At 32.0% G+C, this 27,650-nt stretch overlaps 2 protein-coding genes across 2 annotated transcripts in view; one reads left to right on the top strand and one right to left on the bottom strand.

Annotated features, from left to right (window-relative positions):
• The window catches only part of LOC127728346 (uncharacterized), a 50,603-nt gene extending 49,053 nt beyond the window's left edge, over positions 1-1,550 (bottom strand). Inside the window, exon 1 of the mRNA XM_052235698.1 lies at positions 1,362-1,550. The gene's annotated coding sequence lies outside the window, so the exon portion shown is untranslated. The remainder of the gene's footprint in view (positions 1-1,361) is intronic.
• The window catches only part of LOC127728294 (ral guanine nucleotide dissociation stimulator-like 1), a 431,288-nt gene that overhangs the window by 251,947 nt on the left and 151,691 nt on the right, over positions 1-27,650 (top strand). The gene's annotated exons all lie outside the window — the stretch shown is intronic.

The raw sequence follows: 27,650 nt of genomic DNA, 5'->3' as shown, positions 1-27,650 counted from the left end.
GTTTGTTTAAATCTATAGTTGGAGTAATATATCATATTTTCTATTTTGGATTGATCCATAGATGCTCGAATAAATAAACCCCCTGAATTTTTCACAGTGTTTTGTAGATTACCAGAATTGAGTGAATAGTCGGAAGTTAAATATGTTCATCCAGAACATTCTCAAAATTTGGCTGAATATGATCATGTTTGGAAACCACATGCGTGAGCAAATAGTGCCCATTTAATTTGAAATTGATGATAAATAAATATCTTTGTGTGAAAACTACCGAAGATTGTATCATAGAAGTCTTTATAAGCCATTTTAGCTATTTACAGAATATTACTTGTCAAGCATCGACAACAGCATTGTATGAGATAACTCAAGGGACCCATGCGCATGCATTATTAATGAGATATGTGAGAAACTGGGTAAAACAATAATTACTGATCAAGAAATCACTACAAGTTTATTCGCTTGTTTTTTGTTTAACACAAGAAAACTTGAAAGATGCCAAAGAATAGGATCAGAAATCGTAAAACCTTAACTCATTACAGTTATGGAAATAAAAACAAAAACAGACAATATTGCCAATAAAACTGATATTAGAGGAATACCAGTAACTCTATAAAACGAAGAAACATGGGCATACTGAACTCAAATCTGTCTTGAAGTATTTACAAATAAGTCAAACGTAATGTCACAAGTAGTCTTTGGTAATAATTAACTCACGTTGCAATTTGTTGTGCGACTGTAATTTGTTTTGCAATATTCACTTTAAATGCATGCGAACATATACAGATACTTTTGCACATGTACTTTTTGAATAGTTTAATTTCAAAGTACTGAAAATGTACCTAAATAATTCAGTACGGTTTTAGTACTTCAAAATTATTGTACATTTTAGTACTCTTATTTTATCAGGTGTGCAGAACTATACAGGTACAATAAATATATACTAGTAGTACTTTATGGACTATAATTTAGGGATAAAAGTACAAACTGTTACGTTTATCTTTTATCTTTTTCTAATCATTTCAACTCTTTCGTTGTCTCATTTTAAATATGATTGCACAATAATTCTGATTCCAGGAATATTTTTTGACAGTATTCCTTCATTTTAGACATTTAATTGTAACTGCCCCTTTGTTTAATTGGTTGACTCCTCAACAATTTTGAACTATGCACTGTTTATATAGAACAAGATGATTTCTAATTACAGCATTCTGTAATTTTGAAATATTTGTTTATTCTAGTTAAGCATTACAATCAGTTTATGCAAACAATTTTCTGAGCATTTCAATAAAATTGCAAACATTACCAGTCTGCACAACTGAAACTAAAAAGTATTAACGAGCTATAGAATAAACTAGACACCTTACCTGTTGCTGTTGACAATCCAGAATTTTGTATTCATTGATTGGAATGACAGGTCGTAATGTGTTTTAATTCTCCATCATCCTGAATAAATCTGCAACCTACAGAAATCTATTGGATAATACAACTAAAATTATTGTCATTAATCACGCTTACAAAGAGGCATCATCGCTGATTGTACAGATATGCTATTCCAATCAAATGTCATTCAAACAAATTAATTGCAAGTGTCATACAGTATCAAAATTGACAGGTAAAATATAAGCAAATAAAACAAGAGTTAGTGGATAAAATAAAACTGGCAGCTTCATAAATTAACAGGATCTTTCAGGAAATTAACAATATAATTTCGTTCATGAAAAACAAAAACAATAAAATCGATTAATAAATTCTCAATTTCGACATAAACCATGTTAATTAAACAATTTCAAAACTATAGAGGTAAGATAGCTCACATTGATGGAGTTTCTAGTACCTAATCAATGGCAGATTGTACGTTCAATTAAGAAAGAAAAGATCGTAGGGCAAAATTGAGAATAGTGATTTCTATATATTACAATACACCAAACGTACATTATTTTTTAATTCACCTAATACATTTTGTTGTGATAGTGTAGAAAAAGGACAGACGATATACCTTTGATATCTTATTGTTTCTAATTGCAAATTATGGGAATTCCCTCTTCTATTGCACCATGTTATTCCATTCAAGGTGGGGAGTTTAATGTATTATCTGCCTACTGTTGCATGTTAGTTGTAGGAGTAAGCTTTGTTAAATGAAAATGACATTTACACAACCTTGAATGAAACGCAGAACACAGTTAATTAAGCTTATTGTTCTAACTGAAGTCCTCAGCCGCGTACCCGGAACTTATCCAAATTAGATTATTGATAGAGAAACAAAATGCATTTGCTGTCACCAGACCATATACAACAGAGTCTATGATTTATTCAATGTCAGATATAGCAATAGTCTTAATGAGCTTTTTTTATTATTGTTTATGCCTTGAATTCTATCTGAAATTGATTCAAAGTTTATGCCCTGAAATGTCTAGTACAATGCAAAGGTTAACAAGTAAAAGATTTTTTGTGACTCATTCGACGGTTTTGAAGTGTTTCTTTTGTTCTGGCACTCACTCGAAAACCACATTTACAAGACTGAATCATGCATGAGCGTCTCTGATGAGTCTTTTTAGACGAAACGTGCGTCTGTCGTACAAAACTGTGTATATTTGATGATTGGTTTTAACATTAATACGTTGTGTTATATTCTTTCAGATAAATTTCATCATTAACAACAATCCTGAAGTGAAGCATGTTTTATCAGATCCTTTTTTTTTATTTTGCTACTATGCTATGCTTTGAAGTTTCTCACCGATAGATAAGTAACCATTCGTATTGTCATTTTGAAATTTATTATTGCTTCTACATGTTAGTGGAATAAGTTGAGATATGAAGCCCCTATTTATCATGACACAGTAAATTATGTATATCCCTAATCATACTAAAAGACACGGTTCCACTTTTGACAAAAGTGACCTTGAATTTCAACTTGATCATAATATCTCGAAAAGGCAACAATTTGTTTTTTAAATGCACCAATTTTCAAAAGCCTTAATACTAGGTTAAACAAATTTCTTAATAAGTCTACATTTTGGCAGTAAAGTCAGCGCATTTTGGAGGTGTCAAAATAGTACGATTTTGTGAATTTTTCAGACCTAAAAGCTTTTGAGAAACCTTGAACGCAACCTATGATCGAAAATGTTTTGTAACCAATAGATGACCAGGTTTAAATTGAATCCTTAGACACAAAATGTTTCTGGATCAAGAGTTGCAGTGAAAGTAATTTATGCTAAAATTAGTATAAATTATAAAAAAAAAAAAACAATATAAATAGTACATAACATAGGGGTCATAACTTTGTACTTTATATGATGTGATGTGCTGTAAAGGAATCATTTTGTATTAATTGTAATATTCAAGAGGGACGAAAGATACCAGAGGGACAGTCAAACTCATAGATCGAAAACAAACTGACAACGCCATAGCCAAAAATAAAAAGACAAACAGAAAAATGATAGTAAAGATGACACAACATAGAAAACTAAAGACTAAGCAACACGAACCCCACCAAAAACTGGGGGTGATCTCTGGTGCTCCGGAAGGGTGAGTAGATCCTGCTCCACATGTGGCACCCGTCGTGTTGCTTATGTTATTATAAATCCGGTAAATAGTCTAATTCGGTAAGTCACATTCGTGAAAAGGGAAGGGTATTGTAGTTACGACAAAAGGAACATATCCGATATCATCTGTGAAACGGTTATTCCATAACGGTCAACCAACTCGTGATAGCGTCCGTAAAATTTACGAAGGGATGGTTTCATCTTCACCATTTGGAACTCTTGGCTTAATAGCTTCCTTGTGCAGCAATCCTCTTTCAAGGAAATCATGATAGGAAACACAAGCCCGGGAATATCGTATCAATTGGGAGATATATACTCCGTATGCAGGCGCTACTGGAATGTTGCTACATAGAAATGGAAAGTTCACAATTGGGAAGCTGAAATCATCTCTTTTGTCGTAAAGTTTTGTTTTCAACCGACCCTCGTTGTCAATTTCTAGATGTAAGTCAAGATATGAGGCAGACTTAACTGTATCTGTAGTATCCTTTATCTCTAGTCTGATGGGATAGATTCGTTCAACATAGTCACCAAATTTTGTATTATTTAGTGAGAGAACATCATCTATATAGCGGAACGTAGAGTTAAAGGATATTGCTAACTTCTTATCTTTCTTCCTAAGAAGTTCCTGTATGAAGTCAGCCTCATAATAATAAATAAACAAGTCGGCAAGAAGAGGGGCACAATTGGTTCCCATTGGAATTCCGACAGTCTGTTGAAAAACACGTCCTCCAAATGTAACAAATATGTTGTCAATCAAGAAATCAAGCATCTTGATAATGTCAGTTTCAGAGAATTTTTTGTTTGAATCAGAGTGATTCTTTACAAAGTAGGATTTATCCCTCCCCAAGACAAGATACTTGTATCTACGTTCGCCATTCTTTTTAATGAAACAATGTAATACCAACTCTTTCAATTTGTCTTTTAGTTTGGAATGGGGAATACTTGTGTAAAGTGTAGAAAAGTCAAATGTTTTAATACTATTACAAGATGAGAGAGTCTTAGATTGTATGTACTCTAAAAGATCTTTGGAATCAAGCTATAGTCCGTTTGACTTCTATAAATCTTCAGAAAATAATTCTTAAAAATTCATTTTTACAAATAAACTTTTTTTTTCTTGATGTATGCTAATGTATGATATATACGAACTCCGACTATGAATATCATAATTTTGGGCCAATAATCAAAAAATTTACCCATTAGGTCTCTATGTTACTTCTATTTTTTTTATATAAAATACTTGATGGAGTAAGTATGAATAGTGTAACAGCCTTCCATTCAAAACAAAAACATTAGACATGTGCTTTAAACCTGTTTCATTGTGCCATGTGACTTAACTCATTTAAATATCAAAGGACACTATACATGTCATCAAAAATGACCTTCATCTAAGGTTTTTTATAACTGGTTTTTATACGATTTTATAGATGAACTTGCACGTATCTACAAAGATGTTATTTGTGGGAAAAATATTATAATCAGATGTTTTATTTTATTTTTATTCCTTACCAAATCTTCATTTGTGTTACCTTAATTTGATTATATATTTATATATATCTTATAAAAGAATATAAGCAAGCTTTTAATGCGTAAAGCATGATGACAGTATTAACAAAATGGACAGGCTCTAAAAAGTTTTATGAATAAGTATTTACAGAATACATTCAATATTTACTTTTCATAAACACATGAAGGTATAAATACTAAAAAAAAATATGCTTTATATTATTCATTTTCACAAAATTTCATTTCTAAACTGAATTTTGCCTAAAACTACTTTGTAGTGTTTAAAAATGTAATACTAGTAATGTCCAGTGGAAAATATTACTAAGGTTACTCATAGAAATTGAACAATGAAAAATACAAATTCATGTATACAGAAAGTTCAGTAATCACATGACATAAAACTTAAATGAGGTCCAAGTTTGTTGCTGGTCAGAGTTATTCAAATGAGAAAAATCACATGGTACAATGAAACAGGTTTAAAGCACATGTCTAATGTTTTTGTTTTGAATGGAAGGCTGTTATACTATTCATACTTACTCCATCAAATATTTTATATAAAAAAAATAGAAGTAACATAGAGACCTAATGGGTAACTTTTTTGATTATTGGCCCAAATTAGGATATTCATAGTAAGAGTTCGTATATATCATACATTAACATACATCAAGAAAAAAAATGTTTATTTATAAAAATGAATTTTAAAGAATTATTTTTTGAAGATTTATAGAAGTCAAACGGACTATACTTCTATGTAAAAGATTTAGCATTTTGGCCCGATTAAAAGAATATCAAAATGTTGGACCAATTGTAACCCTTTGTGAACCTACTCCTTTCCATGCCCTGACATCTGTCTTAATTCTCGTTATTTTCAAAATCGTTTGGATGTGTTAATATTTTCATTGATAAATGTCATTCATTGACTTCGAGATGCTGTCATACTGATTTGTGCAGTATAATGTTAGAAAAAGAAATTCTCCCCAAAGCGTTCATTTTTATATGTCATTCGAAAGTTTCCTTTGAAAATCAAATAAGAACATACTGTTTGTAAGATGATTCAAACTTATTTACACTAGTCGCAATTGATAGTTTTCTATACGGTATAGTTGTCAATCGTTAAAGACAGCATTGTAAGTTTTGTATATATACAATTTATTTAGCTCATATCAATGTGTTTTTGTATCATTTAAAAGTTCACACAACTCTTTTATTAAAGTGCAACCTGATACCTTGACAATTTTACATAATCTCTCATAGATCGAGTTCTGTTTTATTATCAGCCAGACTTTCAAGTCTTACGAAGCACTAATGATATTTGTGCAGTTCATAATAACCATGAGAAAAACAAATAAAAACTTACGTCTCTGATTGATGATTAAAAGTTAAAACAATATCCAAGCATGAGTACACTTATTCGAACTGTTATCTTAACTCCTCATCATGAGTTTTATCAACAGTTTATCCTTTTTGACAATAACCTGATCACAGTCTAACATAAATTGTATTTCATCTTCAACAAATACTCTCGAATTGGTTCATAGTTAAACAGAATTGGAAAGGCCATCAAACAATCTGGAGTTTTTGCATGATGTAAAACCTGGTTAATCCCTTTCTATCTGTTTGTAAGTGCCTGTTCGAATTTAGGGCTATAGCAGTCAATTGCAAATTAATCCTTGGTTGGTTCGCATAATTTTTTTAATATTCTTAGAATAGTACATTTGATATTTTTCAAATTCTTCTATCATTCAAAAACTTCAAATTGAACATTGTTTATTCCGGAATATTTTGACTTAAGTAGTTTCTCATCTATCATGTTTCATGATCAACACACATGTCTCACATGAAGGTAAATCCAGAAATGCGCATCGACGCATGAAATTAGTAACGTGTTGCTTTCATTTTTTCTCAGGACAAAGGCGTTTTAATAGCTGAGTTTGGTCATGATTTATCAATCACTCCACACACAAGAAGCTTATTTGCCGAATGAAAGTCTTATAACTTGTGTACCAAAACATGGCATTGAATTTCAAATTTATCATAAATTATCGAATATTTCATAATTTGAATCGTAGATAGATCTTTCTGAACAGCCTTACTCTTAAGTAAAACAAATTTTCTTCATAGTGTACATTATAGACTCAAAAGTCTTCAAATTTTAGAGACGTCTAAAAACGTTGATTTTGTGCATTTTTGGGACTTACAAACGTTAGAATAACCTTGATCCCAACCTACGATCCACAATGTACCAAGTTTTATATTGAATCTTTTCGTATAACATTTTTCTGGAAGGGGGTTGCGGTCAAAGTTAACTTTTTCAAAAACTGTTTAAAATTACAGAAAAACTTGGAACAAACCTGACGTTACAACACAAATAGTGCACACTTAAATGGTCATAACTTCGTAATTCATAATGTGATTTGTCAAAAAGAAGATATTTTGTATACATAGTTATGTCCCAACTAGTTCTTTGTAAATTTTTTAGTCTTTGATTACATTTCGAAAGTATCAAAAAATAATTTAAACCCTGTGAACCATTTGATCCCTTTTTTCTTTTAAATGTGACTGAAAGTATACAAATTTACCAGGTAAAATTTAATGCATCGGATAGCACACATAGACTTAAATCTAAAGAGCTGTATTCTTCCAAAAGGAAAACTATGCAATATAACCATTAAGCATTACATAAAAAGTGGAGCTTAAATGGCATACAAAACATAAAAAGACGTGATATTTTGTGTTTACACATCCAACACAACGCGTTGTATTTTAACGACCAAATTCACGAAAACAAAATAGTATAATTGCTGAAAGTAAACTTATTTCTTCAAATTTTTAGTGGAGTGATTGACAATGTTTAGACTACCACACACTACATGTAGATAACTACGACATTCCTAATTTATTTGAAATAACTTGGATACTTATAAATATATGATACTTTTAAACAAATTGATCATTAAGGTAGCACTACAGTCTATCTTTTCTGAATCCAACCAACATTCTTTAGAGATTAATTTCTCCAAAACTACTCAAGGGAATTTTAAAATCTTCAAATCATTTCAAAGCTGTAATATTACTCTTTCTAAATATATAAATAAAGTTAGTTTTGGTATAATCAATTGAAAAATATATCTTATTAACTGCCAATAAAGTGCTCTCCCAATTTGAATGAAAATAGCACAAGCAGGTCAAACGGTAATAAAAATCTGTTTTCATCCCAATAATTGACCATGCACAAGCTACAAAACCATAACATGAATAAATATAAGTCGACAAAGCTAAACAAAATAGCATAAATTTCGAAATGACATATTTTCTTAATTTAAAAGTCTACTTTATTTTTTATTTAGCATAGAAAATGATGGCGTTAAGGAAAGAAAACATGTTTATTTAGTCGGTGAGTTAGTCGTTTACACTTAAATAGAAAGAACATGTTTTATATCATTTATTCAGAATTAAGTCAGAAGTTGTGATTCTCTAGACCTTTCTAGATTTATTTTTTGTACATTTTTTTGTGAACAGTTCATTGTTTCATGTACTATTAAATTATATGGCATCATGAATTTTGAATTGATCATCCCTTGGGAAATTAATGGCTCAACGTTCTAACAACGTTTCCACCGAAGCTGACACACTATCGGTTTAATAGGACACATAATAAAATGTAGTTATTATTAAAATCGCATGCTTTAATCATTCTTTTTTCCAATTTGTTTTGAAAATAAATAAACAAGATTTAATTTACATCTGGTGCCAATTTTTTTAATGTTTTAATCTATATATTCATTAACACATATTTGTTTAAAGTTCATATTGTGTAAATAGTTGTCCGAAATCCTCTGGTATCAAGAATGAGACCGACTAAAATAAGAAATGAAATGGATTTTTTTTTTTGCGTTTCAAGAAGAATGTAGGATTAGGCTATTTCCGTCGATTTAGAAAATCGAGAAGTACTATTATAAATCTATAAAATATCATCCTTAGATGTCAACCTGACAGTAGTCTGCCAGATAAAAATATAGGATTTTTTTAATCTTCCTACGTATATTTTCAACACACTACTGGATACAAAAATTACATGATTGTCCTTAAAACAATGTTATATTGCTGGGTCTACCAAGTACTCCACGAAACCTCTTCAAATTACAAACATCTATTCTATCTTGAATCCAAAAAAGTTACCATGATGCTACCTACTCTTTTGTCAAATGTGACTACTAAAATTTCTAAAGATCTGAGTCACCTTCCTCATGCAATAGTACTAAAACATTGTTCCCTCTCTATTAGTATTGTCATTCTTTACTTAAATTACTACCAGCGGGTCGATACTACAGGGAATCGTACCTGCCAGTAGCCGGTAATTTTTTTTACAAATATAATGATATTTTGTTATAATTTGATTTTATAAAACTTATTTTGTGAAATCATTTAGAATTAAGGAACTTGTCCTAGTTTGGCTTTGCTTTTGATGCTTTTTTGTTTTATTAGCTCTTTGATGTTAGTATTTGGTTTTGGACTCGAGCATCACTGAAGGGACAATAATTGTCGAAATGCGCATTTGGTGCAGTAACTTTGTATCGTTTAGGTAATTAAGGAAAGATTGAAATAATTAGTGTAGTTTTGTGTCATTAATAAAACCATCAACAAAGATACAGACAAATATCTTGTTTTAGGAAGGAAACAATTATCCATTCTGATTCGAAAAAAAAGTCTTAGAAACGTGATGATGCCTGATTTTTCATTAACGACATGTTTTTAAAGTTATGTTAGCATTTAACAATACAAAGAACCAACTGTGTTCCTCGTATAGCCTCATGTTTCATTATTCGAACGAGGCAGACTACCTACAAGGGCTTCTCAACAAGAGTGAAAAGGAGTAAACATTATCCTTTATATAAATGATGACGTATCTCTAAATGATTCAAATTTTGATGTTTATATTAATCGCTCCTATACAATTTAACTAGAAATAAAGGCTCCAAAGGATGCAGTAAAGTTTGCTTTATATCCTAACTACCTTGAAATCGACTATGAGGGTATATTGACTTTAAGACAAACGATATAAATTAATGTTCCCATTACGTAACTTTCCATATTTATGTAGCAACATTAAAAAAGATCACACATATGGAGTATGTAGGTCATATTGATATCACATTTCAGAGTTTGCGTTTTCTTTCAGAATTTTATTGAAAGATCCGATATTTCTTACAAGGAACAAATTGAAACAAGGGTTCTTAATTGTAGAGATAAATTCACCTCGAAATTATGGTATGTGGTACCATGGTTATGACAATCATTAATTATTGAATATCTGTGTCACGAATGACCAAAGTCATTTTTAATTTGTCACAGGCATATTCCCGCTAACATTTCTTCCTTTAAAACATGCTACCGGGTTATACATGACATAAGAAAAATAACATACCCTGGTTATGGTGTAATCTCTATTTCTGAGGTTTAATGATTATGATTGCCCCCTTATATCTTATTACATTTTTGCTTTCGGTCTCTGAAATCTTGCATGTAAGGGGAAATTGAACTAAACTACCAGATTTGTCTTGTTTTCTTGTGCTTAGTCTTCGATTTTCTTACTATTGTTTTTATGGTACTTTGGTCGTCTTTAAATTTTTGTTTTTTGTCCTAGCTTTTTGTTTCTAATTTTTTTTTTGCTTTCCGGTTGGTATGTATCATCCTAATTTCATTTCAAATCTAATCATTGATAATAAGGAATGAACAACAACCTTACCTAAAAAGAATTGCAACAAGATGGTTTTTACAAAAGTAAAATCGAATATCCTTTTAGTATCTTTTGCCTCTCTTTAACAATTGAAAATGAGCAACAGCCACAACCAAAAATATACTTTGCTAAGTTAATTATCTTTTTGTATAGGATAACGCTGTTACTTATATTACTGTTGCTGTTGCTGTTGCTGTTGCTGTTGCTCGTATATCTTAATTAAAAAATCGACTACATCTTATTTCTTAACGGTGCTTTCCCTACAAAAATGGAATTGTAGATACACATTTCTTGTTTCAGTCAAGAAAAATTATATTTTTGAAGAACCAGGCTGAATTTCAACAACAAACACACCGAATGCGATATTATTAAAATGTTGACCGTATGTACGTATATATATTTATATATATTTATATGTTTGAGTTTGTGGATTGCACACCTTCTGATCAATTTGGTTTTGCATTTAGATGAAGCAAATATCATACAGAATCTTCCAATTAACATAAAACAAAATCATCATCTTGCCAAGTTCATGAATTTCTCGTTCAGATTTATTGTTGATTTCCAATGGCACAAAAACCTACTTATTTATAAATTAATGAAGTGTTGTTTTCATTTTCAACGAGCGCTGTCATCTAAAATGTATGTGAGTGAAGCTGACATTAAAGGTTGCATTTCAGTATAAATATAGACAATGCAATTTCCAATAGGAACTCTTCTAAGGCTGAAACTGTGCCACTTTTACTATGAAGTTTCAAAAAAATTATATCCAGGAATGGAAAGTTCATATGCACTACTTTTTTTTTCAAAGGTTAAAATATAGGGCTGAGCGGCATATTTTCAACATTTATATGCCTCGATCTTCTAAGAGTTTAAAATTATACTAAAAGTCTATACTACCCCTACCTTCACTTTGGGTCTTCATCAGAATTCAATTTGGTCGCTATTCATGTGCATTTATTCTGGTAAAATTCCCAAGTTGTGTCTCTATGAGATGAAACAAAGAGACCATATCTGGGAACAAGTAGGTAAACAAACCAAAATATCTATGGATATTATATATTTTCACAAAGGAGGCGTGGTTTGTGAAACAACTGTATTTACAAAGTGCAACCTATAGATACAAATGAATATAGAAGGCCTACTTCATATATTTGGAGCGTTTCATGAAAGTGACGATTTTAGTTGACCTAAAGTTAATTTCATATTTCTCAGTAGTAAGATATACACTGCTCCATCGTATGACGTTTACATATCTAAATTGATTCGTTTTTCTTGTCCATGTTCACAGTATATGGACTTTATTAACAGGGATTCACCACACAAAAATTACTCCAGCAGGTTGATGGGGCAGAAACACTGAACTCAACACAACACAATATAAATTGGTTGACTGATACGATGTGTCTGTGTCCCACATAACCAGAGATATGTTTTCGCGGTATAAGTCGTCTGAATGTGTAAATACCGATTATATCCTATTTCCTGCTGTGATATTTTGACAGAGTCTGAATTTGCATGGCGGGTGATGCATGCAAAGCAGGAGACGTTATCTTACCAAAGCACCCGGAATCGCTCCTTTACGCTCTTTACGTTCATTCGTTTTCCTCTTGGTTTTTTACATGACTTGTCAATTCAAGATGGATTTGCGAGAGTAAAACCTCGGTAAGTTACTGTTGCCTATTATTCATATATAATTTTCCCAAAAAGAATAATCAGAACGGCTCTTGAAATTGAAATATGTCAATTTTGACATGGTTATGCATGCCATGATATCACAAACAATATTTAAACATTCACATTTGTCCTGACTTATCATCCTATATATTTTTCAAAAACATTAAAATTATTTTGAAAGGACTGAAGATTTCAGAACTTATTTTTTTAAAGTCGGGGCCAAATTCTTGTTTTTTACCTCTTCTTTTCGGGAAAATATCAATCGCAACATGAAGCTTTATTTTTTGTTTTGGCGGAGATGAGCGGAATCCAACGAGAGAGATAAAAAAAAAATGTTCACAATGTGTCTATTTTGCAAAATATTTACGTCACCATGCATAGACTTGGATAGCCTAAGCCAGATTTGGCGTAACTGTTTGGGATCTTTGGTTTTCAATGTTTTTTAAATTCGTAATTGATTTAGTATTCCACATGTTGTGATTCGAGAGCCATTGATTAGCCTTATTTAAGTAAAGGCAACAGTAGTTTACCGATGTTCAAATCGACAATGTAACAAATGAAAACTGAGGGAAGCGCATAATCTCACAAAAGATGGCATGAACTCCATAAGAAGCGAAACTGTTTAATTAAGATCTTTATATTAAGTCTCTTTAAAGAAGGTTTTGATACTGATTGTGTTTTTTTCTTCTTCTTCTGAATGTAGTATAGGAGTCTTCCATAATCGTTCGTCACAAATTACAGCAAATGATCGGTTAAGATTTTTAATGATTTAACTTTACCGATATGTAAATTTGGCACAACCAGTAGTTGCAACAAGCTTAGTGGCCGATATTTCTAATTATATTAAAAAAAGCCAAACAGTATTTTTTGCAAAGAATGATAAAGATTTTGTTTGTTTATACCCATATAAAGTGATATAAACTGAATATTTCAAGTTTCAAATGTAATATTATAATCCTATCCTGGTTAAACTTTACTAATTAAATCATACAAGAAAGGGGTTCAAAGGACGGAAATTTAAATTGTATTTATATTGAAGTCATTATTTGTGATTTCATGTTTTACGTCTTATATTTGTACCGTACCCTGTTGTATTCCCAATTTATATTGTTCAAACGAGATGTTAAGGGGTTCAAAATGGAAAAATATCCTTTTTTTATAACATAACTTTGAAAAGTCAATTACCTGTTATCAGAACTATGGCCCATTTTGGTTACATTGTGCTATAATGATGGACCTCGAAGAGAAGGTTTATACCGTTTTAGATAGAGGATGCATGTTTATTAATCTACAGTTTAATTATTTGAGATGTATGTTAGCTGTTTATTTGTTGTTCAAATTGACTTCACTATATTCGCTCTTTGACCGAACATTTAAATAACGCATTGCCTCAAGCATGGCGTAAGCGGACTTTTGTATTTGCTTCCTTACACTGTATCATTTGTTTATTATTACCCTTATATAATCAGAGTTGACTAAGACTATTTTTTACATTGTCAAAGTATCTCATGTGTCAAGTTGTTGAATTACATTTTCTGATAAGGATGATCACAAATCTGGTTTTTTTTCGTATTAATTAAAGTCACAAATCTATGAACATATCAGACAATTTGCTCATGCTTCGAAGATGGTATCACTAGTTTTGGATTTGAACGGGCATGATATGTCTTTGATAAAACAAAAATCTGATTACAAAACGATACCTAAATCTACGGTGTTCCAAAGCTTGTTTTTGATTAGTCAAATTTAGTACTGCTCTTAAATTTGTTCGGGCCGATAAAGAGCTTTACATATTATTCAAACATCTGTCTATTGATGTAAACTTTATATTGCCTCTAGATTTGTTTTGGATATTTGTGTTGTTGGATTGATGTCACATTGACGTGTACCCAGTATCTACTTTTTATCATATTTATGTTTTGCTATGGATATAGTGATTATCCTTGTCACATTAAATCCAATGTTACTAAGATTTGTTTGGAAACTACAGTCCAAATTCATGAAATATTTTATATTTTTTTCCCTTTCTTTTCCTTTCCTTATCTTTATTTTCTCCGATCCTTTGTACAAAAATGTGCTAATGAACTAAAGTCTGGTGTACTATTTGCATACAAAGACAGAATGAATTATATGCGTCGGACTCATAAAATTTATACAGTGTTATTCTCATTATTCATAGAAGATCAAATAGCATTTCTTTCTATTATGAAGTATCGTTCTGCAAACCATACCGTTTAAACTTTACATTTTCTACTCAATAAAATAAATACAATACTGATCTTGAGATTAATATCCGATACCAATTTAAGCCTTGTGTTCAGTTCGAATATCCGATGCCATCACATAATTGAATCATTCTTGCTGATGGTAATCCATTCCTTAAAATTACATTTATTTACTTCTCAGTTCGTTTTTACATTTCGAAGAAATTCAATCGATTTAGTTAATCAGTTCTTACATCATTTTAAAATAAAATCATGAAACTAATACCAAAAGAATAAATAAAAGGAGTTAAATCTCAATGTGGTTATAAAGACAGAAATAATTTAACAGAAACAGTTACTGGTCAACATATGGCCCTTTAAATACATTCTAATGTGTCTCGCAGCTGACATGGATTTTATATGAAGTTTAATGATTAAAGAACTGATTAAGAAAAAAGCGCATCTGGTGCATGAACATTGAAAGCGTTACTGTTGATACTACCACTGGATAAATATCTCTGCTGGTAGACTGTTAGTCCCCGAGATCATGACAATATGGATATTGTGTTATTAAAATTTGCTGTTACAAAATTATCGATTTTATCTTAAATCAAGGTATATATCTCCCTCGTGCAAATCTATTTTTGCTATACTCTTTTTTTGTCATTTTTTGTTTCTCAGCCCTTAATGAGGTTTGGAATTTCAAATATTTTGGCCTCGAGCATCACTGATGTATTGTCGAAATGTGGATCGGGTGCAGTAAAATTGGTACCGTTAGTGTTATTGGACCAAATATATGAGCAAATCATGTATAGCAGAACTCAGATATTTGCCATTCAAAAAACTAGAGGCTCTCAAGAGCCTGTGTCGCTCACCTTGGTCTATATGCATATTCAACAAAGGACATTCTCCTACATTGTAGACGACAATAGAATTAATGACAAAAATCTCTAGGGTTTTTTTGCATCTATTATTGCTGATCACTAAAGTCTGTTTAGTTTCACTCTATCTTCACGATCTCATTTAGCTTTTGCTCCAACCACAAAAGAGGGCAAAAAAAAAACCACCATAAAGAGTAACAGTCTACTAATTATATCAGCAAAATTTGACTTGTTAGTAGGTCTTGTCTTGCTTATCATTTTTGATTATTTAAGTTTCTATCCATCTATCTATTATAATTTTCATCATATAAGGCAAAACGCAAAAAAAATGGTAAAAATTGTAATTAAAGGCAATAACTCCAATAAGGAGTTTTCGGACAATTTCCGCCTTTTGTAGATCTTGTCTTGCTGATCATTTTTGTATATTTAAGTTTCTTTCTATCTATTATCAGTTTTAAGATATAAAACTAAAACGCAAAAAAAAAATTGTACAAATCGGCATCAAAGGGCAATAACTCTAATAAGGAGTCAACTGACGATTTCAACCATAAGACTTATTTGTAGAACTTGTCCTTCTAATCATTTTTGGAATTTAAAGTTTCTCTCTATCTATTATAGTTTTCAAGATAATAGACATAATCGAAAAAAATGGTAAAATTTGTCATTTAAGGGCAATTACTCCTACAAGAAATCGTCTGACAGTTTTGACGTATATGGATAATTGGTAGAGCTCAACATTTTTTAGAATTTTATCATTTTCAGATTTCCTCTTTTTATAACGGTTACCAGAATTATAGACAAACTTGCATTTTACCCCATATGTTCTATTTTTTGCCATGTCGGCCATCTTTGTTTGCAGGCGGGGTCATCGGACACATTTTTTAAACTAAATACCCTAATGATGATTGTGGCCAAGTTTGATTCTATTTTGCCCAGTAGTTTCAGAGGAAAAGATTTTTGTAAAAGTTAACCAAAATTTACGAAAAATTGTTAAAAATTGACTATAAAGGGAAATAACTCCTTAAGGGGTCAATTGACAATTTTGGTCATGTAGACTTATTTGTAGATCCTACTTTGCTGAACATTATTGCTGTTTACAGTTTATCTCTATCTATAATAATATTCAAGATAATTTCCAAAAACTGAAAAAAAAAAATTAATTACCAATTCAGGGGCAGCAACTCAACAACGGGTTGTCTGATTTGTCTGTAAATATCAGGGCATATAGAACTCTACTTGATAAACATTTTTACCAATTCTCAGATTTGCTCTAAATGCTTAAGTTTAAGAGATATAAGCCATAAACTGCTGTTTACCCCTCTGTTCTATTTTTAGCCATGCCGGCCATTTTGGTCGGCGGGCGGGATCATCATATACATTTTTAAAACTAGATACCGCAATGATGATTGTGGCCAAGTTTGATTCCATTTGGCCCAGTAGTTTAAGAAGAGAAGATTTTTGTAAAAGATTAAAAAAATTTACAAAAATTGTTAAAAATTGACTATAAAGGGCAATAACTCCTTAAGGGGTCAATTGACAATTTTGGTCATGTTAACTTATTTGTAGATCTTACTTTGCTGTATTATTCCTGTTAACAGTTTACCTATATCTATAATAATATTGAAGATAATAACCAAAAACTGCAACATGTTCTTAAAATTACCAATTCAGGGGCAGCAACCCAACAACGGATTGTTTGATTTGTCTGAAAATTTCAGAGATATAGGCCAAAATCTACATTTTACCCCTATGTTCTATTTTTAGCCATGGCGGCCATCTTGGTTAGCAGGCCGGGTCGTCGGACACTTTTTAAACTAGATACCCTAATAATGATTGTGGCCAAGATTGGTTAACTTTGGCCCAGTAGTTTCAGAGGAGAAGATTTTTGTAAAAGTTCACGGACGACGAAGGACGACGACGACGACGGACGACGGACGCCAAGTGATGAGAAAAGCTCACTTGGCCCTTTGGGCCAGGTGAGCTAAAAAAGCACAATGATTTGCTTCTCAAGTCCATAAATTTGATTCCTACAAAAGTAAACTCCTATTTCTCAGTCAAATATTCCTGAAACATTTCATAAGTAACATTAAAATTAAGAATACAGAAAAAATAAAAAGGATTAACTACTTACAAACTTGGTGAGGAACTTGGCAGCTCCTCTGATGTAGGATTTTGACGATTACGTTTCCGATTTAACCTTCCAAGACTCATTGTCCTCTTCAAGGATCCCACAAAAGTGCTTCTATAAAGTGAAATAAACAACAAAAAGGGTGTCAAATCAATACGTGCAAACATAAAATACACCAAAAAGCAAGTGAAATTAAAGTATGCAAAATATTTTCATCTATTTCAAGGGTTTTTACTTAAACCATGAGGTACAAGCAGAAATATGAGCAAACACCAAACAAAAGTCTACATTAAAAACAATTTTTATTTTTTTTTGGCATAGTTATAGATATATTTTTCAATGTTCCCATCTCTATGTTAGGTTTATTTCAACGTTCTGGGCTATAAATTCATTTGTTTCTTGTTAAAAACTTTATTTGTACCTCAGAGGTCTTAAGTAAGCACCACTTGATAATAATTTACAACAAAAATACCGGAAAATCCCTCAGTCACTACATCTACAATAGGTCATTGTTTTCTTCCAAACAATTAGAAGTAAAGAAAATCAGTCCTTCAGTGAAATAAAATTTAAACTACATAATACATCTGTATTTTTATTCATATTATCTTATCTCTCCTGAACACAACACTTTCACTACAATCTTTATGTATCTCAATTACCAACATTTAGAAAATGTGAGTAATTTCAATATAATACTTAAACGCTACAGTTGTAAAATGAACATGTACGAACATTTTTTAACATATCGTGTCATCTGTGATACTAAACACTACACTGTATGAATAGGGCAGAGGGAATACCACTATTCAGTTGTCAAAGTTGACAAGTAGAAAGTGATTTTTATCATGTGTACCTTAAGTTGATCTTAGTTTTAAGTAGTCAATTTAGATAAATATTAAGTAAAAGATTTAATCAAAATGTTGTCGATCAGAAGGTCCAGCATTATAATAATATTTGTTTCGAAAAAATTTGTTATTGGAATCAGTTTGGTTTTTTTACTTAAAAAGGATTTTGTCTTAATCCCAGACTAGTATTTGCGTTACCAGCTGTTTTTAGGTAACACTCATTAAAAATGACAATCTTTCAATTTTATAAAGAGGAAGTAATATATATTAGTGATATGAAGGGTTAAACGTACTGCAAATCAATTACTGTAACTTTACACATCAAAAACAAAGAAATCAAAAGCCCCTAAATTACAAAAAGGAAATTATTTCAAGACAGTTTGTTTTAAGGTACAAATCAGCTCTGCATTAAACGCTGTTAATAAATATACTTTGGTACTACAACCAATATTGCATCTGTGGAACTGAGAAATATCAACTGAATCGTAACAATTACCGGAATAAGTCATATTTTGATAGGTTAATTGAGATATTATTTAGATGCACTTAAGTCGTGTTGTCACGTAACATGAGTCTATCAAACAATCCCAAGAAATTTGTTAAATTATCACATATTTGTTACGAATACATTGGGTCTTGAATATGTAATAAACGCTGATTTGCCTAAGTAATATAGCTGACAGGGGCAAATAACCGGGCCAATATGGGCTTCCCATGCAATCTCAATGGGAGAGCCATATTGGCCCTCGGGTGCAAAATCCATATCAGCCCTCTTCCGAATTGGAGAGTCATGTACAATCGTGAGACTCACTTGATTGTAAAGTAACCCTGTCGTTTATAAAACTATTTGAACAGCGCAGCGTTCAAAGAAATAAACATGAAGTGAGTCCTATACAATGACGTCGTTGCAAGAAACCATACATCTTTGTTGATTTGTCGGAGAATACGAGATGTGGTTACAGGAATTATTGAGGAATTATCGGCTCGTTATAAAATGCAACAAAATATAATCAAAAAGAAGAAACAAACACAAATCAAAAGCAAACAAATGAAATAAATACCTAGTCTTTATTCAATTGTTAATTCTACTCTCGCGTTACAATTTCATTAGCTAAATAGGTGATAAATAGATCATTAGATGGCATTTTCAATATCGGCCCTAGTATCATCCCTCGACCAATATCGGGACTGAAAGATCCGAATAAGACTTCATTATTCATGTGGTATTTTAATAATGACTAACAAAAATACAATTCGTATCGTCGTAGCGACGTTACGTAATACGTTAATGCCACGAAGTTTATGTGGTACGTTCCAAGAGTAATTGCAGATGTTACATTTGAATTAGAAAATAACTATATAATCGTAAATTAAAATGTGTAAAATAGATTTTGTTTACATGAATAAGATTATCACAGTCTTGTAATGTTCACTAATGTTTTTGTCATAAAGATTATGTTCACCTTCTCAATTTGTATAAATGAATTAAATTATCATAGTCTCTGTAATGTTCACCTATTTGCGTCTGTTTCCTTTCAGTTTTATCATATGGTTCTTCTGTTTGAAGTTTCTTGACTTTTGTCTCTGTTTTACGAAGTCTCTTTATCCGCCCTTCCCATGCCTGTCTTGTGGGGAGGGGCTTTACTTTTCTCCTTTGCCCCCTCCCGCGCCTGTCTTGCGGGGGACCATTTTGTTCATCTTCTAGTTTCTGTTCTCAGTATACTGTTCTTTTCAATTTTCTCCTTGTATCGTCTGTCTCTTTCATTTATATCCTCATATAAGTTTGAATGGTAACCTCTATGCATCTCCTGTTTAGCTAATATGCTGTTATTTGCTCTGTTGTGTTGATTGTTTTCTTAAATACGTTACCTTCTCCATTTGCTCTCTGAAGTACTGGTGTGACTCGGTGGTGTTTAAATCCTTGATCAATAGCAAAATTCCCTGAATTGAAAGGTGGTCCATTGTCTGGTATCCTCAGGTGATTTTGTTGCAAACGAGCCATCAACTCTGATATTTAACATACCTAGCTCAAGAAGGGTTGTTTTAGTTAATTAATTTCTCCCTGAACAACAACAAATTTTGTCTCTGTGCCACATGTCTCATTCTAATCAGAGTTTTTAATTCTCCCTTTATTGATAGTGAATTTTGAAGTGTACTCAATTTGATTGTGCTCCTTTCTAACACTGGATTTCAGTATATTCTTTTCTGAAACTTTAGAAACATTTAATAGAATTGTCGGAATCACAATCCCGTCCTTATTTCCTCGAATGTGACATCACCGATTGAGACTTATCACCAAATTTGTAAATATATGAGCAACATGACGGGTGTCACATGTGAAGCAGAATTTGCTTACCCATCTTTAGCACCTTAGAATGACCAAGGTTTTTAGTGAGGTTCGATGCAGAAAATTCATAATCAGACGTAGGGTTGACAGGTTTTCGTAAATTACATATTTCCCCGTTCACGTTTAAGTTGAAAATCGTGGCTTTAGCGTACGTGAACGAACCAGCACGTGTTACGCGAGGGTAAGCAAAACAAAGTTTTACGTGCTGTGCTAGGATTAAAAACAAAACTAAAAAAATACTATAAACAACTCTCATGCAAGTGGAAGGCTTGGCTAGCTAGAACAGGTTTAAACCACCATTTTCTTCGGAAAATGTCTGTACCAAGTCCGGAGTTGTTTCCTATTCGTTTCGTTTATTGATATCCCCATCGGCATTCCCATTGGAACCAACTGTGCCCCTCTTCTTGCCGACTTGTTCCTTTATTCTTATGAGGCTGACTTCATACAGGAACTTCTTAGGAAGAAAGAAAAGAAGTCAGCAGTATCCTTTGACTTTACTTTCCGCTATATAGATGATGTTCTCTCACTAAATAACTCAAAATTTGGTGACTATGTTGAACGCATCTATCCCATCGAACTAGAAATTAACAATGAGGGTCGGTTGAAAACAAAACTTTACGACAAAAGAGATGATTTCAGCTTCCCAATTGTGAACTTTCCATTTCTATGCATTCCCGCAGCGCCTGCATACGGAGTATATATCTCCCAATTGATACGATATTCCCGGGCTTGTATTTCCTATCATGATATCCTTTTGGTTGCTGCTCACAAGGAAGCTATTAAGCCAAGAGTTCCAAATGGTGAAGTTGAAATCATCCCTTCGAAAATTTTACGGACGCCATCACGAGTTGGTTGACCGTTATGGAATATCTGTTTCACAGATGATAGCGAATATGTTCCTAATGTCGTAATTAAATACAATCCCGTTCCCTTTTCAAGAATGTGACCTACCAAATAAGACTATTTACCGGGTTTGTACTTACATGAGCAACACGACGGGTGCCACATGTGGAGCAGGATCTGCTTACCCTTCCGGAGCACCTGAGATCACCCCCAGTTTTTGGTGGGGTTCGTGTTGCTTAGTCTTTAGTTTTCTATGTTGTGTTTTGTGTACTATTGTTTGTCTGTTTGTCTTTTTCTTTTTTAGCCATGGTGTTGTCAGTTTATTTTCTATGTATGAGTTTGAATGTCCCTCTGGTATCTTTCGCCCCTCTTTGATAAGGTCTAACGTTTGATTTATCAGTTTTTATGGTCTTCCGCTATTGAATTTATTTGGAGTTTGGTATTTGTGTTAATATAAAAATAAGGAAATGTGGTAATACTTTTTTCGTCTACATAAGCCACATTATTGTCACTTGAATCAAACCAGACAAAAAACCAAATCAAAAAGGTGAAGAGTATTCAAAATCAAAAGTTCCAAAATCTTGTGCCAAATCTAGCTATTGCAATATATGTCTGTGGGAAGAAAAACCTTTGTACGTTGCTTTTCGAATATTTTTTACATTACAGAAAATGAGATTGTACTAACAGATCAATTTGAGTTGAAATATATTAGGCATGATTGGTACAGTTCCCTTTCTTCAATGTGGTCTGTTTATATCTATATTGATAAATGTTATTTAGCAAGATTGTATAAAGTATTCCAGAAAAAAAGTTGTCGTTAAATATTTATATAAATCTGCAAATGTGTTCTGGTGTTGTTTTATAATTTAGGTAGCACCACAATAAGCTTCAACAGTTTTGTATTTGTTTTTGTTTTTATTTTAGGGAGCAACACAATATAACTAGCTACTCCGGTTAAATTTTGAAGAAGAACCTCTGAAACTATCACTTCAATAGTTAATCGGTCGACATTGTGGGTTGATTGGTCGTTACAGTGTCTCAATTTCTAAAATCACTAGTGACATTTAAACTCCTTCATAAATTACAGTCGGATATTTTATATACCCTTTATTCCATTCGTTTGATGTGTTTGAGCTTTTGATTTTTTTCCATTTGATAAGGGACTTTCCGTTTTGAAATTTCCTTGGATTTCGGTATTTTTGTTATTTTACTATTTACCAAATCCCTTAATTTAAGTTCAATAATGATTCACATTTGCTGTCTGACATACAATCTTGCATAAGTCAAGAGTATCGTTTCATAAGTTCAACAACATCTCGCTTGAAAATATTTCGGACTTTTAAAAAGTAGATGTACACATTATTCTATACATCAATTTGCTTTCCGACACTACTGATACATTTTCCAATATTCGACTGTATGTGTGTCTATCTCAGACTTATCGTAAATTTGTCAATTCGAAGCTGCGTTCTCATAATCATTTCTTTTCTTCTTAATTCCGAAGACATTACTACTTATTAAATCAACTGTAGGTATGTTATATGGATATCTCAAGAATAATCACAGAAACAGACATTAAAGAGTTGATATATATCTATTGTGGAAATTTCAGAGTCGTTTGCAAATGCTCTTCTATTTATAAAAATCGCATTTGCTGATGAGAGTCGAAAAAATCTAATGAAAGAAATATATATATATATATATATTTACAATTTCATCGACATTGACGAATGTCTATCAACTATATCTTTATAATTTTCTCTAAATTTCTCGACAAACGTGTGAATAAATTGATTGTTGCTGTACATTAAGAAGGATCTTTGTCAGACAATGGTAATGATAATAACGGACAAAATTTTATATTAAAACAGTATCCAAGGGGAATTTTTAACATAAAAAGAATTGCTAACTCATCTTCTCTTCAGTAACAGATGCGCTTTTCAATGTTTAAATAATCCGACTTCGTATTGAATCATGGAGACAGAGTATGCAGTGAATGTAATAATAGTATTATGAGAGATGTTTTACTATGTTGGCATTAAGAGTTTGTTTTCGATTTATGAGTTTGAATATCCCTTTGGTATCTTTTACCTCTCTTTTACTAGAATGTCTTCTTTATGACGATTTAAGAGAATCTCCATTTCATGTTGATTACAATTTTCATAATTTAGATAACATAACAGATTTATGTTTTATTCCCGAATGTAAACATGAAACGTTTTTTGGTGAAAAAAAACTGTTATTTAGTCTTTAGAAGCATTAAAATACCGTCGAAAGCGCTTTATCCATATTGTTATAATAAACTATCTGTGTATAAATTATATTGTTACTTTGTAACTCTGCAATTTTGTTATGGCTCTCATTTTATGTAACATTGTCTTAACATTTGCAACTGTAGATTTTACATGACTAGAAATAAGACTTTAAAACATCATATTATCTAAATTGGTAAATATATATGTATGACAAGAAGCGATTCTCACTCTTGGAGAGTTTCCACAATATTCATTAGTCATGCTGTTGCTGTGTTTGAATAAGCTGATATGGGTGTTTTTAAATGCAGAATTGCATCGTCAAATAGTAGAAAAAGTAATCAGCGAAAAAGAAAGGTTGCAGGAAAATTTTACAAAAGAGAAAGTGCCGAGATAACGAATCACAGTTTATTAGTATATAGCCCAATTGCAACCTCTAATATATTCTCTACAGTTAATTAAGTTACTTGTCAAAAATTCATTTCTATATTTTTAGACATTTTTTACTATCTATAGACGTATAACTAATTATCGTATGTGATTATATATGTAAAAGCTCGTCAAAGATATCAGGATTATAACTTGGTAAACTAAACGAGCGTTTCGTCTACATAAGACTTATCAATGGCGCTCGAATAAATTCAGTTTGAAGTCCAAATCAAATACGAAATGAAGAACATTGAAAACCAAAAATCAAAAAAGTTGTTCTATATACAGTTATGGTAATCTAAATCTGGGTTAGAAAAACCTCAGTGTTTCGAATAATTTGATGGACAGTAAATTTACAGGAAATATACATATCAAAGATGTATCATGTCAGCACAAAAGTGCAGACTACTCGGCTAGTGATACCCTAAGTGTCATCCGTTAAGTTGCTGTAAAATCTCATCAAAAATACCATGTTTATAATTTGGTACGCCAGACGCGTGTTTCGTCTACATAAGACTCATGAGTGCCGCTCATGTAAAACCACTTTAAACTCCAAATCATATAGAAAGTTGAACAGCTTTGAAAACCGGAAATGCCGTAAGTAAAGATATGAAGTACACCCAACTATTTCGACTTATCAACTGAGCTTATTAACTTTCAGTAACAATTACTAGAAGTACTCTCAGATCGGTAAGTTGTGTACTTTGTCCTTATCGTAGTTGGTATTGTGCTTTTTACCACCTGTTGAGTCCATTCATTTCCAACTGTTTTTTACGGGGTATTCTTATGTTGTTCTGTTTCCAAGGTAAGGGGAAGGTTGGGCGCTCACAAATATTTTTAACCCTGTCACATTTTATAGGTGCCTCTCCAAAGACAGGTGCCTGTTATTCAGTGCTTGTTGGTTGAGGTCTGTCCGTTTTGTTTTTCGACTATTGTTTTATCATTAATCTTGAAGTTTTATTTTTCGTTTAAAATGTTTCACATTTTGCCATGTCGGGGCCTTTTATAGCTAAATATGCAGTATGGGTATTGCTGTTGGATAGTTTACCAATTAGCATTCATACCACATCTTATTTTATATAAAATTTATTCCAATTTTAGATATAATGGAAGCGAAGTTTTTTTTATTGCGTTGTTGAATTTTCAATATCGCAAATAGGCTATAGATGTATATGCTGATTTATTTATTGTGTTAGGTTGCTCATCCGATGTTTTTTCTCGAAATCTCCTTGTTTACACCTAGTATAAAACTGTGATATCATATACTCACTTTTTGTCTTATGTTGCTGACCCACTGACCTTTACTAGATATCTACTTATTATACCCCAGGGAACACAGCATTATAGGGTATAAAATGTTTGACTCGTCCGTTAGTCTGTCCGTCTGTCAGTCTGTCCGTCCGTCAGTCCGTTCATCTGTCCATCCGTCAGTCCTGTTCTTGCCATCGCATTTCCTCTGAAACCACATAACATAATTTCACGGAACTTTGTAGATAATAAGGACATACTATGGAGATGTGCATATCAACAGGAAATTATGATAAAACTTTTTTTCTAGGAGTTATGCCCTTTGAACTTAGAATTTTGGCCTAAATATACTACTGCAACAGTTGGTCATCGCAACTCCTCTGAATCCACACAACAGAATTTCATGAAACTTTGTAGTTAATTAGGACAAACTATGTAGATGTGCATAACATAACGACAAGAAATTATAATTCAATTTTCTTTCTAGGAGTTATGCCCCTCTGAATTTAGAATTTTGCCCTAAATATGCTACTGCAACAGTTTGTCATCGCACCTCCTCTGAAAGCATAATTTAATGAAACTTTGTAGATAATAAGGACATACTATGTAGATGTACATATTTTTATCAGTCGACTTTTGTAGGAGTTATGAGTATTTGAACTTAGGGATCTGGTGAGATTTTGTTTGCCCAGTGACAGTGTGGGATTGTGGGGTATGTGAGCATGCTCACAAAGATTCTTTAATTTATATCTTGTATCAAATGGTTTATTATATACTCACAAGACATTGAGAATAGAGAAAATATATACAAAACTACAGTCGTATTAAATAAAACAAATCAAAATCAAAAATCAAATCAGTGAAAAAACATGATTTTTATTAGTAAGGAGAATATACCTAAAAAATAAAGGTTTGGGGTTCGAAAGTTTCAATTTTTCACATGGCTTTGAAACCGTACAAAATAAGGTTTGGTTCCTCCACTCCCTTATAACTTTATTTATTTCTACCTTGATAAAATTATGTTACTGATTAAGCTTAGCAAACAAAAATAGACCTTTGTGCATTACCTCTTTCTATAATCCAATGCATTCAGACCACTATGTCAATTTTCAGTATAAAAGTTGTATAAAATACATGAATTAATCATTCCATGATGGTATAATGGCAAGATTAAGAAAGAGTATGTCTTGCTTTAACATGAAAACTAAACAAACAATCATAAAAGACAGTGTTGAAAATAAGATTTAACAACGCTATCGATTTTTTAAGGAAACGGCAAAATAATATTATTAAGCAGAGGTCATTGGACAATCAACGCTGACCGTATTGCACAAGCGAGGGTCGCGTGGTCACTTGGTATTCCACAGTCTCGTAGGAAGACCCATTCTTCGACAGAAGGTGTCTGTGTTACTGTTTTATACAAAGGTCACGTCCGATGTGAATATTACTTTCATTTACTGGTAAAAAATTACTCTTAATCGGTCATTTTGATCTTAACATCATCTGAAAAGTCTGAACAATTTATTATTGAGTCATGTCCAGTCTTAAAGTATTTTCTTATAGATCTTGTAGTGCTAATCATATTTTCTGTTAACAGTTTTATTTCATCAAGATAAAAGCACAAAACGCAATAATATGTTAAAGATTCTGATGTCGGGCAATAACTACTATACGAAATCTGCTATAGTTTTTGGCAAGAATGCAAAACAAATTTGTTAAAATTATTATTGAAGGACAATAATTCATGCAAGAGGTCAACTGATGATTTCGGTCATAACGCCGTATTTGTAGATTCTATTTTGCTGATCAACTTTGCTGTTTACAGTTTCTCTCTATCTACTGTTTGCCAAAATTGACCAAATCGGCAAAAATCATCATTTAAGGGTAATAACACCTAGAAGTCAACTGATGATTTCAACCTTGAGATTTTTCTGATCTGCATTTTTCAAGAGTATAGCAAACAAGAGGCTCTCAAGAGCCTGAATCGCTCACCTGTATTTCAGAGGAGAAGATTTTT

The sequence above is a fragment of the Mytilus californianus genome, unplaced genomic scaffold (genome assembly GCF_021869535.1).
Source record: "Mytilus californianus isolate M0D057914Y unplaced genomic scaffold, xbMytCali1.0.p SCAF_2, whole genome shotgun sequence".
Lineage (NCBI taxonomy): Eukaryota > Metazoa > Mollusca > Bivalvia > Mytilida > Mytilidae > Mytilus > Mytilus californianus.
This window is presented reverse-complemented; position numbering and strand designations above follow the sequence as displayed.